General features: G+C 44.1%; 1 protein-coding gene and 1 pseudogene across 1 annotated transcript in view; both read right to left on the reverse strand.

Annotated features, from left to right (window-relative positions):
- The window catches only part of LOC143956836 (uncharacterized), an 87874-nt gene that overhangs the window by 49847 nt on the left and 24845 nt on the right, over positions 1-13182 (reverse strand). The window lies entirely within an intron of this gene.
- On the reverse strand, positions 105-10106 carry LOC143956852 (ubiA prenyltransferase domain-containing protein 1-like; annotated as a pseudogene).

Consider the following 13182-nt stretch of genomic DNA (forward strand, 5'->3'; position numbering starts at 1 on the left):
AGACACTATACAATCTCCTAAATGACCCAAACACACAGGTAGTGCAACTTTGTGAATAAGAATGTACTATAGCACTGTGCGCTGTGTGAGGCACTGCATTTCTGCTAGAGTTTTGGAAGCGAGCTCAGGGGTGCAAGCAAAATACCCAACAAGTGGAAAAATAAAAATAAAAACAGGTTGAGTTTGGCCATTTTCTGGGGGAACCCAGTGAAGTTCTGGCTCCTGAACTGGTGCTCCAGGGAAGAAGCCAGTGGGAATGTGAGAAGCAGCAGGACAATTTTGACGGTGTAACAGGTGGCTAGGATGCAGAAACGACATACGGGAAGAAGACCAGCAGGCTGTATAACATATAGGAAAAGGTTGGGCCGATAAGGATGGCCATCCTTACAACGCCAGCCTGCCTGCCGGACTCCATGTCTAAGGTGTTGTTGCTATGAAGGATGGCTTCTGTGTTTATTGTCAAGGGCAAGGCGTACAGCCAGGTTGTGACAGAGAGATACCCAACCTGGACTACGTGAGCGAACATGACCAAGGGTCCCAAGGTAATAAGGATCACCAAGTTGCCTAGACCCAAGTACTTTTATCCATTTTCTCTGGTATAGAGGAAAGAGCCAGACAGGAAGGTAATAAGGATCACCAAGTTGCCTAGACCCAAGTACTTTTATCCATTTCCTCTGGTATAGAGGAAAGAGCCAGACAGGAAGGTAATAAGGATCACCAAGTTGCCTAGACCCAAGTACTTTTATCCATTTCCTCTGGTATAGATGTAATGGAAATTTGTAGGTTCTGTATATAATTGTATTCTATTTTATATGTATTGCACAATGCCCTCACTGTGCACACGGCACTAACAATGTTTTCAGTACATGTTTTGCATTCTTTCGAGTTCTGATTAGAATAAGCCTGCCTATGTAACGCCCCTTGTTACCATAAACGTACAAGTGTAATATTAATGTGATACCTACGTAATCATGTGTATAAAAGCCTTCAAATGCGTCATAATAAAGGAGAACGGTTATTTAGAAAGATGCTGAGCGTATCTTTTGTGTCTGTTCCCTACTGCAGTAGTTATTAATTTGGAACCACTAATCAATATGAGGATAGGAGTTGCCTATCATCAAAATATCCATTTCAGGTGGCGAAGCCAGCCCAGCAGGGGTTATCAGGTGACCCTGAGTATCCGAAACGAGGAGCTTGAGACGATCCGGGAATTTCTGATAATCAGCCGGCTGAGGTAAGCCTTTTGCTTACATTTGAGTTATCAGACTTCCTTGATCGGTAAGGCATTTTCGGGACAAAGGGTACCTATTTTACTCCCCTTAATCGAACTGTATTGATTAGTGGTTATATGTTATGTTGTCACTGTCTACTGTCCATCAGAGTGTTATAGAGAAAGGGAAGAATAGTACTGTTCACAGGTATATGTAGTACATCTGCTAGATAAAGTAGTTTAGAGGCAAAAGGGTATAGGCACACGTAGAGAAGACTGGCCAGTCATTATGGGCATTAAATTAAGTAAGGGAATGATGGGTAAGAGACCCTCAAAAATGCCCAGCGCAAGAGGAGCGCTATATATGAACCGAAGGTGCGGTTCTGCCTATACTGAGCCCCTAGATTAATGGTTAAAGTGGACAGGGATCCACAAAGGGTAACTGGGTTACCACCAAAGTCCACGGGGACAAAGATTCATGCAGAGTATACAGCTAGAGAAACGGATATTTATGTGAGCAGGATGGATCAAGAGTGACATTAACACTAGACAGAAAGGGACTTTTTGATGTTAAGTTGTGGGATGAATTTGGGGTCAGGCACTACAACTAGTAAAGTCAAGAAACAGTAAAGAGAGTTAAAACAGAATGCTTTATATGTTGTCAGAGAGGGAAGATGGGATGAGCACTATGGCTGCCCGTCTGATCATAGAACGTTACAGTATGTGAAGTATGGTATTACAATACATTGGATGCAAAGGATATCAGAACAAAATAAAGAAAGCAGAAGTTTAAGCAAGGAAGTATTAAAAAAGCGTTAAAATAAAGTGAGAGAATGATATGCATGTGTTGTGTACAAATGGGAATAATGTAAGCAATTTTAGAGATATATTTGTGTATGTTTGTGAATGCTGGAACCTTTAGTTCTATCGCTTGTGTCATGTATGCAGATGTGACCCCCCTCCTTTGTGCTCTCCTGAAAGAATGTGGCTGACATGAGAGGTTGGTGATAAGCTGGAGGACACCATGCCAATTTCAGTTTTTTAGACAAAACATTTATAACAAAATGTGCCGGGTTAACGAATCTAATGATAAACAATGTGGTCACAATTATTTTTGAATCTGTTTTCCAAACATGGTAAAATGAAGGTTACAAATTAACCGTGTCTTACACAAATTGAATATCCTGTGATAGTGGAAACAGTGCATTAAAAAAAAAAGAGAGAGAAATTGAGTAAAATTAAGTAATATGTCCCCCTTTAAGGACATTTATCTGTGCATATATATTAGTGTGTGATATTGAAATTATCATATGAGTATTAATTTCTAATATGAGTTTAACAATTTTATTAATAAATATAGATATATTGAAACTGGTTTAGACAACCTTTGGTTGGAAATGAAATCCAGGTTAATGGGGAAATTGGTAAAAATGGAATTAGTTTAGATTAAGATAACAATTTTGTAATTTTATATTTATTGAGTGGAAAGAGAAAAAATTAAGATGAGGTTGTTAATTTGAATACAGCTGCAATAATGTTTAACAAAGCCAAGATGGATGGGATACATAAGGACGTTTTTCTACAGAAATTAAATCTTAAAGTCTGATAATAACTTGATGTGCGGTCCATGATGTGAGAGTAATAATAACATTTAAATATAACAGACCCATCACATCAAGTCCATACATCCTGTTAGGATAGATGCCGCCTGCAGCCAGTTGGTTTATAGTTTTTGATGGCCAAGTGCTTTCTGGTCCGTCATACATATTGTTGGTCCTTTTGTTTTTATGTATTTTTATTTTTGAAATCCAAAGCAGAATGTGTGGATTGTGAAATGATGTGCCCCTTTTCCTTGTAAGTGCAGTGGGTATAAGTAGAAGAAAAATTTAGATTTATGGACATCTCTGCATGACTGCAGGGTATTCTTATCATTTATTATAATATTGCCAGGAAAAAGTTGTCTTTTTGAAAAATTAAACTACAGTTCTTACACAAACAGCATGATAGCAAAAAGCCATTGTTATATTTATGCAAGCTGGACCCAGTAATGAAGGGTTCACTCCGGTGTATCAGAGCTGTAGCTTTATGGAAAGTTGCTATTAGACAAAGTTACAGATATTATTTTGGTTGAATATTTAATTTTTAATAGTCCGACATTCTGCACAGCAAATATATAGCTACCATATATACTCGAGTATAAGCCGAGATTTTCAGCCTCTTTTTTGAGGCTGAAAGTGCCCCCTCGGCTTATACTCGAGTCGCCGCTGTCTGACTGCTCGATCAGCGTATCGAGCAGACAGACGGCGGACATTAATTTTCAAAAGCCGCGCCTCCTTCTCCGCCTCCGCCTGTGATAGGCGGAACACTGAATTTCCCAGCAGTCAGTGTATGAGAGGATGTCCGTGATAGGCGGAACACAGGCTGCTGGGAAATTGAGTGTTCCGCCTATCACAGGCGGAGGCGGAATTTTGAATTGTAGAATGGCCGCCGAGAAGAGCGGCGATCCATCGGCACGGGACGGAGGAGGCACGGGACGGAGGAGGCACGGCACGGGACGGAGGAGACACGGGACGGAGGAGGCACGGCACGGGACGGAGGAGGCACGGGACGGAGGAGGCACGGCACGGGACGGAGGCTTGGGACACAGGTAGGCTGGACACACACACAAGGCTGCACGGACACACACACACACACACACACACACACACACACACACACACACACACACACACACACACAGGGATGGATGGATGGATACACACACACACACACACACACACACACAGGGATGGATGGATGGATGGATGGATACACACACACACACACACACACACACAGGGATGGATGGATGGATGGATGGATACACACACACACACAGGGATGGATGGATGGATGGATACACACACAGGGATGGATGGATGGATGGACACACACACAGGGATGGATGGACGGACACACACACAGGGATGGACGGACACACAGGGATGGACAGCCATGTCTCACCCTCGGCTTATACACGAGTCAATAAGTTTTCCAGTTTTTTGGGGGTAAATTGGGGGCCTCGGCTTATACTCGGGTCGGCCTATACTCGAGTATATACGGTAAGTGTTTGTCTAATGAAAGGTTCAAAATATGAATTTGTTTTGTGTGTTTATGTACAAATCTAACAATGAAAAAAGTGTATACCGTATATACTCGAGTATAAGCCGAGATTTTCAGCCTCTTTTTTGAGGCTGAAAGTGCCCCCCTCGGCTTATACTCGAGTCATCGCTGTCTGTCTGCCCGATCAGCGTGTCGAGCAGACAGACAGCGGCCATTCTAGGATTCAAAGGCCGCGCCTCCGTCGGTGATAGGCGGAACACTGAATTTCCCAGCAGTCTGTGTTCCGCCTATCACGGACATCCTCTCATCCTCGTCCGTAGTATGAAGATGAGCGGACGTCCATGATAGGCGGACCACTGACTGCTGGGAAATTGAGTGTTCCGCCTATCACGGACATCCGATAGGCGGAACACTCAATTTCCCAGCAGTCAGTGGGAAATTGAGTGTTCCGCCTATCACCGACGGAGGCGCGGCTTTTGAATCCTAGAATGGCCGCCGACGAAGAGCTGAAGGACGGAGGCTCGGCTCGGGACGGGCCGGAATGGGACGCAGGCTGGACGGGACGCAGGCTGGACGGGACGCAGGCTGGACGGACACAGGCAGGCTGGACACAGGTAGGCTGCACGGACACACACACACACACACACACACACACACACACACACACACACGGATGGACACACACACACACACGGATGCATGGACACACACACACACACACACACGGATGGATGGACACACACACACACATGGATGCATGGACACACACACACACACACACACACACACGGATGCATGGACACACACACACACACGGATGCATGGACACACACACACACACACACACACACACACACACACACACGGATGCATGGACACACACAGGGATGGATGGACCCACAGGGATGGACGGACACACAGGGATGGACAGGCATGTCTCACCCTCGGCTTATACACGAGTCAATAATTTTTTCCAGTTTTTTGGGGGTAAATTGGGGGCCTCGGCTTATATTCGGGTCGGCCTATACTCGAGTATATACGGTATTTGAATCCAACCACCTTATTGCCTCTATTGGAGGAGGCTGGAGACAAAGAAAAAGCACATGTGTTAAATTGATGATGTGGGAATCAGCTGCTGTGAGCCCAGTGCAGGACACACTCCCAGAAGACCCGAGTATTTACTTTTTTGTAGTTATTCCCGGTTTTATACTGAGGATGAAGTTTATCACCCAGAAGGATACCCTGTATTCAGAGTCATTGGATCCTTTTTCCCAGCTCAAGAAGCAGAGCTCCATGTTTTAGAAAAGCCTGTGAGCTATAAAAAGAGTATATATTTATATAGTCAAGAGATAGAGAGCTTTTGGTTCCATTTGAAGGGTCAGAAGTTTGTTTTACTTCGGCAGGTAAACCAATCAAGCATGCCAAGTTAATTTGATCGGCTGTTTTCAGCCTTCCAGGTTCTTGCTGAGGTAGCCATACTAACAGTAAAACTCACATATGGAAGCAGACCAGGCGACTCTAAGGATGCTGCATTTACAGCCCCGGACACTTGCTGGGTCTGTGCAACTCACAGATTCCACCCTAGTTCTGGCCCAGTATAGCTGGGATTAATAATTCAACTTTAAGGACCCCAGAACGAGAAGCACAAGTGGTCCACAGAGGGCAACTTCTTCCGAAACAGGACTTTGGAAAAGGTGATCATTTATGTCTGCCAGACACTCTTTTCCCTTCAGCTTGACACGTGGACCGTGTCATCAGTCACAAGCAGTTATGGCTGCCTTAGTAAATGAGCGTGGGATAGAGCCAGGGTTCTCCACAGTTGTTTTTATAACATACCACTTCTTGTTTTACCTGTTACCAAAGGTGTTACCAAAAGCTGAACATCCCTTCCAGAGATAGCAAAAAGATACATCCAGATGCCCAAGTCAGGATCTTACGAGTATGTATTTTGTTTGTATGGACATGTTTTATAGATGTCCAGTGGCAAATGCTACTGCAAAGGCCCCAGTAAAAAAGTGTTATCAGAAGTAGTTTGTAAGTACAGAGTGCAGAATCTACAGAGAGTAACAGAGGAAATCATTTTTATAGGAGAGTCCTTACTAGAAGTTTTCAGGTTTTATTTTTACACCCCCTACTGTCTACAATGTAGCGGACAAAGTAGAGTAAGAAACTAGAAAACTTTTGCCTGAATGTTTTATTATATTTTATCAAGCCCGTAGGGGGATGTTGGACTCTTTCCCTTTGGGATTTGGTTGGGGAGTGTGTTACTCACTTGCTTATATTTTGTCTCAGCAGCTGAAGTCCTCCATTCGGATCTCACAGAGAATGTTGCTGATCTTTTAAGGTTTTTTGACAAACTCATTTATGTGTTTTCTCCCCAATTCCAGATCCTAAAAGTTTGGAAGGATCTAAAATTAAAGCCAGTTGACTTGTGGATTGTTAAGAGACATTTATATATAAGGAGATGTTTGGAGACTCAATACAGCATCTATTTCATGTACAGTTTTGCAAAACTTGAAGGAAAAGTCACCTGGATCTACACCAGACACTGCAAAAATGACTAAATGAAAGAAATCTCTGTGTTTGATTTGTTTCCTTCTTGCGATCACAGTCTAGGGCAATTTTTGATTCAATTACTTTAATTGTAAGGGATATATATATTTGAAAAGTAGTTTAGCCATGTTGAAGTCATATTTGTCTTTTGTACCTCCATTTTATGTAGAATCGTCTGTGTTTACATATGCTGATAAGTCAGCATACCAGCAATTACGCTAGAAGGCCATTCTGGCCACAGGAGTGTACAGCCAGTACTCTGTAAATATGTCTTTGTTTTTCACAGTGAAAAGTCATTTTGTAATGAAAAAAGCTGCTCAGCTATTATTTTCTCCACAATGGAGTTTTTGCCTCTTTGGCCAGGACTACCTCCACCTAAGCATGTGGAGGTTCCAGGTTAAAGGTGATAGCAGGTATGGTTAGTGATCAAAATATTGATCAAAAGAGAGGAGACTGTAATGGAAATTTGTAGGTTCTGTATATAATTGTATTCTATTTTATATGTATTGCACAATGCCCTCACTGTGCACACGGCACTAACAATGTTTTCAGTACATGTTTTGCATTCTTTCTTTATTCTGGTTAGAATAAGCCTGCCTATGTAACGCCCCTTGTTACCATAAACGTACAAGTGTAATATTAATGTGATACCTACGTAATCATGTGTATAAAAGCCTTCAAATGCGTCATAATAAAGGAGAACGGTTATTTGGAAAGATGCTGAGCGTATCTTTTGTGTCTGTTCCCTACTGCAGTAGTTATTAATTTGGAACCACTAATCAATATGAGGATAGGAGTTGCCTATCATTAAAATATCCATTTCAGAGGAAAGAGCCAGACAGGAAAGTAATAAGGATCACCAAGTTGCCTAGACCCAAGTACTTTTATCCATTTCCTCTGGTATAGAGGAAAGAGACAGACAGGAAGGTAATAAGGATCATCAAGTTGCCTAGACCAGAGTACTTTTATCCATTTCCTCTGGTATAGAGGAAAGAGCCAGACAGGAAGGTAATAAGGATCATCAAGTTGCCTAGACCCAAGTACTTTTATCCATTTCCTCTGGTATAGAGGAAAGAGCCAGACAGGAAGGTAATAAGGATCACCAAGTTGCCTAGACCCAAGTACTTTTATCCATTTCCTCTGGTATAGAGGAAAGAGCCAGACAGGAAGGTAATAAGGATCATCAAGTTGCCTAGACCCAAGTACTTTTATCCATTTCCTCTGGTATAGAGGAAAGAGCCAGACAGGAAGGTAATAAGGATCATCAAGTTGCCTAGACCCAAGTACTTTTATCCATTTCCTCTGGTATAGAGGAAAGAGCCAGACAGGAAGGTAATAAGGATCATCAAGTTGCCTAGACCCAAGTACCTTTATCCATTTCCTCTGGTATAGAGGAAAGAGCCAGACAGGAAGGTAATAAGGATCATCAAGTTGCCTAGACCCAAGTACTTTTATCCATTTCCTCTGGTATAGAGGAAAGAGCCAGACAGGCCCCGGAAATATATCAGGGCCATATGCTCCAACTTGAGTATAGTTTCATAGTAGGTAAGGTTGAATAAAGACAATAGTCCATTGAGTTTAACCTGTGTAGGTGTATGTGTGTCAGTGTCAATAATCATTTCCCATATCGCTGTGTGTTGTGTTCGCTAAGAGACACATCGGAGCGTCTTTTAAAAATATTAATACTCCCCACTGACACCACCAATAGTTCCACATACTTATCGCTCTGACAGTGATAACCCCCCCCCCCCCACTCCGCTTTAGGTTAAGGCTTTTTATTCAACCTCGTTGTGTAGTCCTGTGTCCTCTTACACTCCCTGAGGCTGAAAAGTTTTCTTCCTACACTGGGGTCACCATTGAGGTATTTGTATACTGCTAGCATGTCCACTCTCAAGTGTCTCTTCTCTAGAGAGAATAAATCCAGTGCTTGCAGTCGTTCCTCGTAATTGAGGTCCCCATATTCGTTTTGTTGCCCTTCTCTGCACTCTCTCCAGTTCCAGCACATCCTTCCTGAGGACTGGTGACCAGAACTGGATGGAATACTCCAGATGTGGCCAAACCAGAATTTTATAAAGTGGCAGAATTATAGTTTATCCCTGGAGTAAATCCCTTTTTTATGCATGTTAGTATTCTGCCGGCTTTGCTAGCTGCAGCTTGACATTGCATGCTATTGCTCAGTTTGTTTTCTACCAGGACCCTTAGACCTTTCTCCATCCTGGAATCCTCCAGATGTTCTCCAAGAGTGAGTAGTTTGCATTTATAGCAGGGGTCTCAAACTGGCGGCCCTCCAGCTGTTGCAAAACTACAAGTCCCATCGTGCCTCTGCCTGTGGGAGTCATGCTTGTAACTGTCAGTCTTGCAATGCCTCATGGGACTTGTAGTTTCGCAACAACTGGAGGGCCACCAGTTTGAGACCCCTGATTTATAGTCTTAGCCCCAAGCGCATCACTTTACATTTCTCAACATTAAACCTCATTTGCCATGTAGTTGTCCATTCCATTATTTTTTTTTGGGTCTTCCTGTAAAATTTCTATATCCTGATGTGAAGTTATTGCCCTGCTTATTTTTGTGTCGTCCTCAAAGACTGAGATTGAACTATTTGTGCAAACCTCTATAATATTTATGAATGAGTTAAACAGAATTGGTCCCAAGACAGAGCTTTGGAGTACCCCACTTACCACTCCAGACCAGTCTAAGTACATGTTATGTATCGCCACCCTTTGGACACGCCCCTGCATTTTCTATCCATGAACAAACCCTATGGCCCATGGACAGAGAGTGGAGACACGCAACACACATGCAGCCCAGTGTGTACAGCACCGTGCCAAACCTCATCACCCTCTGCGGCTCTAGAATTTGGTCCACTAAAGTCCGGTTGTCCCTTTTCTTGTGGTCAATGTTTGTGAAATCATAGTAAGTGTTGACCAAATTCCCAGCCCTGTGGATGGCCAGGACTGTCACGGCACAGGCCAGGAGCATGATAAAGTCCAGCTTGCCTTCGGCCGATACTCCAAGGTGCTGCCCAGGGCCATGGGGGCGAAGGAGGCCCTGAAGCTCCAGGGGTGGAGGGTGAGGACATAGCTGACGTATTTCTTTTTCCATTGGTTGGAGGTCTATCCACCAGTGGCTGAGCAGGGCCGTTGGACAGCAGGATGAAGTCCTTGGAGAGGTCAGTGAATCCCACGCCGTTGAACAGCTCTGCACCGATGCTGATGTTATTTGAGCAGTTGTCATATTTCATGGTTATGATTGTGGGAAAAATACAAAATGTGTCTTTGGAATCTGATGTTGAAGGATCAACCTTGACTCTTGCCTCTTCTACCTCTCTACGTGTCCTCTGGATGCTGCCATCTTTACTGTGCCACAGGGTAATTCTTCGTCTTGTGTACAATTTATTTTAAATGGACCACCAAATTGGACTAATAAGAAAAAAAAATTGTGTTTTAGTCTTTCATTCCAGTTTATCGTGTTCCATACATGACAATTTGTTGTAGGGTTAGATATCTTCTCGATGATGAAAGCAATTCAACTTGTTGTAACAGTAAGGCCGCGTACACACGAGAGAATTGTGCGTCCAACTTAGTCCGCTGAACCGTGTTTCAGCGGACAATCCGCTCGTGTGTGGGCTTCAGCGGACTTTTTCAGCGGACAGTCTGACGGACTTAGTCTTTCGGAATTTCCGTAATATGTCCGTCCAAACTTGGTTTCAGCAGACAATCCGCTCGTGAGTAGGCTAGTTCGACGGACTAAGTATGGCGCATGCTCAGAAAGGATTTACACGCCGAAGGTTGCATTGCAGTGTATTGGACGTCGTATTTCTAGTCCCGTCGTACGTGCTGTACACGTCATCGCGCAAGCTTTCGGCGGACTGTCTGTTCATCGTGTGTGGTCAAGTCTGTTCATTCAAAAGTTGAACGGACTGTCCGTCGGATTGTCTGACGAACTTAGTTGGCCAGACAATCCGCCCGTGTGTACGCGGCCTAAGTCAGTGCTGCTATTGTCTAATAGAATGCCGGTATATAATCAGAACTGATATATTTAACAACTACTACGATATCTTGGAAGTAAAATAAGAAATCACCTCATTTGTGCATTACAACTGACACTAAAATTATTTTTTCACAAAATAAAAATCTTTATTTTTTTTTAAATCTGTACAGCAGAGAAATCATTACATTTATTAAATTCCTTCCCAACAGAGAAAACTCTTAATTAATTTTCAGGAAGTCAGCTCTGTAGTTCATAAAATACTGTCTGTTTTCTGCCAAGGAGGAAGTGTCAGAACAGTGATTGCATCATATCCTCCCCCTCTCTCTAACTACATTTCCCATGAATCCTTGGGATTGCAGTGAATGTAGGAGGTACACTAGGCCTGTACATGTTAAATGCAAACAAGCCCACTTCAACATAAATCACCCCCCTCATTCTACAGCCAGCCACACTACTCAGTAACACACAGCACGATAGATAGGTTACAGCCTTACAAATACAAAGCATGTCTGTGCTCTCTCCCCTCCAGCCACAGCAGGAGATAAACATATTTCCATTACTCGGTTTATGTAAACATTACTGAACTGTACTCATCTGTGCCCATATATGCGGTCTCATCAGAGCCTATAGGTGCGGTCTGATCTGTACCCATATATGCGGTCTCATCAGAGCCTATAGGTGCTGTCTGATCTGTGCCCATATATGCGGTCTCATCAGAGCCCATAGGTGTGGTCTCATCTGTGTGGTCTCATCAGAGCCCATATATGCTGTCTCATCAGAGCCTATAAGTGCGGTCTCATCTGTGTGGTCTCATCAGAACCCATAGGTTCGGTCTTATTAGAGCCCATAGGTGCAGTCTCATCTGTGCCCATATATGCGGTCTCATCAGAGCCCATAGGTTCGGTCTCATCTGTGCCCATATATGCGGTCTCATCAGTACCCATAGGTGCGGTCTCATCTGTGCCCATATATGCAGTCTCATCAGAGCCCATAGGTGCGGTCTCATCTGTGCAGTCTCATCAGAGTCCATAGGTGTGGTCTCATCAGAGCCCATAGGTGCAGTCTCATCTGTGCCCATATGTGTGGTCTCATCTGTGCCCATATGTGTGGTCTCATCAGAGCCCATAAGTGCGGTCTCATCAGAGCCCATAGGTGCGGTCTCATCTGTGCCCATAAGTGCAGTTTCATCAGAGCCCATAGGTGCAGTTCAACTGTGCCCATATGTGCGGTCCTATCAGAGCCTATAGGTGCGGTCTCATCAGAGCCCATAGGTGTGGTCTCATCAGAGCCCATAGGTGCAGTCTCACCTGTGCCCATATGTGTGGTCTCATCAGAGCCCATAGGTGCGGTCTCATCTTTGCCCATGTATGCAGTCTCATCAGAGCCCATAGCTGCGGTCTCATCTGTGCAGTCTCTTTAGAGTCCATAGGTGTGGTCTCATCAGAGCCCATAGGTGCGGTCTCATCTGTGCCCATAGGTGCGGTCTCATCTGTGCCCATATGTGTGGTCTCATCAGAGCCCATAGGTGTGGTCTCATCAGAGCCCATAGGTGCGGTCTCATCAGAGCCCATAGGTGCGGTCTCATCTGTGCCCATAAGTGCAGTTTCATCAGAGCACATAGGTGCAGTCTTAACTGTGCCCATATGTGCGGTCTCATCAGAGCCTATAGGTGCGGTCTCATCAGAGCCCATAGGTGCGGTCTCATCAGAGCCCACAGGTGCGGTCTCATCAGAGCCCACAGGTGCGGTCTCATCAGAGCCCACAGGTGCGGTCTCAACTTTGCGGTCTCATATGTGCAGCCTTATATCTGAGGTCTCATCAGAGCCCATAGGTGCTGTTTTGTCTGTGCCCATAGGTGTGCACAGCCTATTGCAATAGGGTGTGCACCCTAAAGCTCAAACACACATACGTATGTGTATATATATATATACACACACACATTATATTGTCAAAAGTATTGGGACACCAGAAGTGCATTTGTGAGGTCAGGTACTGATGTTGGATGAGAAGGCCTGGCTCACAGTCTCCACTTTAATGTGCAAGACAGTCAAGTTCCTCCACCCCAAACTCACTCATCCATGTCTTTATGGACCTTGCTTTGTGCAGTGGTCTAAATCATTTGGTGGAGGGGGGATTATGGTGTGGGGTTGGTTCTCAGGGGTTGGGCTTGACTCTTTAGTTTAGTTGAAGGGAACTCTTAAGGTGTCAGCACACCAAGACAAATTGGACAATTCCATGCTCCCGACTTTGTGGGAACAGTGCGGGGGGATGGACTCTTCCTGTTCCAACATGACCGCGCACCAGTACTCAAAGCAAGCTCCATAAAG

The sequence above is a fragment of the Lithobates pipiens genome, unplaced genomic scaffold (assembly GCF_037356315.1).
Source record: "Lithobates pipiens isolate NorthernLeopardFrog02 unplaced genomic scaffold, aLitPip1_a1.2 Scaffold_44, whole genome shotgun sequence".
Lineage (NCBI taxonomy): Eukaryota > Metazoa > Chordata > Amphibia > Anura > Ranidae > Lithobates > Lithobates pipiens.